Genomic DNA, 1,586 nt, shown 5'->3' with positions numbered 1-1,586 from the left:
GGCAAAAAGTAGCTTTTCCAGCCACCAAGAAGGCAGTAAATGAGCTCAGACTGCAAATTTCAACCACTCTTCTCCTAAAGACTGGTAAGTAATATGCTATTGCGGGATGTTTAAGCAACCCAAAGAATTGTCCTGATATGCTTTAAAGGCCTCCTTTGAAGTTATCGGAATTTGTCAAAAGTTACCTAAATGTTATGACTAGATAGATAGATAGATAGATAGATAGATAGATAGATAGCCAAGTTAAAAACCATCACTGAATTGATACATTGAAAATTGATTGATAAAAAGTTTCCCCCCCTCTTTGTTCTTAATAGATGACCTCAAAGACCGGTGTCACTACTGTGGGGAAGAGGAGCATGACACAGACCAGAATTGGGTAACAAAATCAATTAAAAACTAGAATGCATGATACATTTATTCTGTTATAACAAAAATATTGCGATTTCTGTTGTAGCATTATGTTTGCTATTTTAACAAGATTTTAATATTTAAATTCCACATGAAATGTGTTAAACAATGTAACATCGATACGCTAGAATGAAGATGTACAGCATCTTTACCAAGACATCTTCGTATAAACCCAAATTCATTGTTTTTCCAGATTCAGTGTGACATTTGCAAGCGATGGTTCCACCATCTGTGTGTTGGAGGGCCACCAACGGAAGAGGCCTTCTCTTGCCTTGCCTGTGATGCATAGGTTCTATCCCTTAGGTAAGTTGTACTGTTATGTAAGTGTGTGCATATATATACTATGTATACATGTTTAGTAGTGTGTGTGTGTTTGTGTGTACATATATATACTATGTATACACATTTAGTAGTGTGTGTGTGTGTGTGTGTTATATCACATTTATAACTTCATTTATCCCTGAAAGGAAATTCAATTCTCAGACAGCCCATTTTCCATTAATCGAAAACATTAAGCGTGAAGCCTGTGGGTACAAAAGATCTTCTATATCTGTCCATTCTGTAGTGAAGACAGTGGAGCATCCACATTAGTCCATATCTGCGATGTTCATAATGGCCTCTACCATCTCCAGTTCTCATCTCTCCAAATCCTCCCCGAGTGAATCCAACCTGGCTGCAACTTCAGAAAGAGTTTGTTCTGTCCCTGTTTTGTTCATTCTCCTTCCATTGTGTGACATTGATTAGTAGTGTTTGTATACTGATAAGTGGTGTGTCAGTTATTATAGTCTTGTATTTTTCCATGACTTTTTATTTTCATTTATTTATTTTTGTTTTCAATCCTGTTCAGTTTCAGTTAGTGTACATCGTCCATCCTCATGTAATTTTATTTTTGGTTATTTAAAAATGGTGTGTGTTTTTATTCATTTCAACTATATTATATATAATGTACATATTTGTAATTTAATTATAATATCTTTATATCTTTTTATATAAATAAAGTACAATAACCCTTTGTGTCATGCATCATCCATCAGTTCTGACAGACAGGTTGTAAACAGTCTGAAATAATCTGTTTTCCCCCCCATAACTTTGTGTATAAGAGAAGAAACTTGCTCATAATCACAGAGGTTATAGAGCAGTATCTAAAGAACACACAAAATAAATCATTTGATGGT

The 1,586-nt window shown here is 34.6% G+C and overlaps 1 long non-coding RNA gene across 1 annotated transcript; it reads left to right on the top strand.

Moving 5' to 3' along the window:
* Window positions 1–1,258, top strand: LOC311266412. The gene is made up of 4 exons (XR_014623706.1): window positions 1–84; window positions 318–379; window positions 605–714; window positions 977–1,258. It is a non-coding gene; the product is annotated as an uncharacterized lncRNA (long non-coding RNA).
* The last annotated feature ends 328 nt before the right edge of the window (window positions 1,259–1,586 follow it).

Source organism: Pagrus pagrus (assembly GCF_965226575.1).
Source record: "Pagrus pagrus genome assembly, chromosome: 12".
Lineage (NCBI taxonomy): Eukaryota > Metazoa > Chordata > Actinopteri > Spariformes > Sparidae > Pagrus > Pagrus pagrus.
The sequence above is the reverse complement of the archived record's forward strand: the minus strand, read 5'-3'. Positions and strand labels throughout refer to the sequence as shown.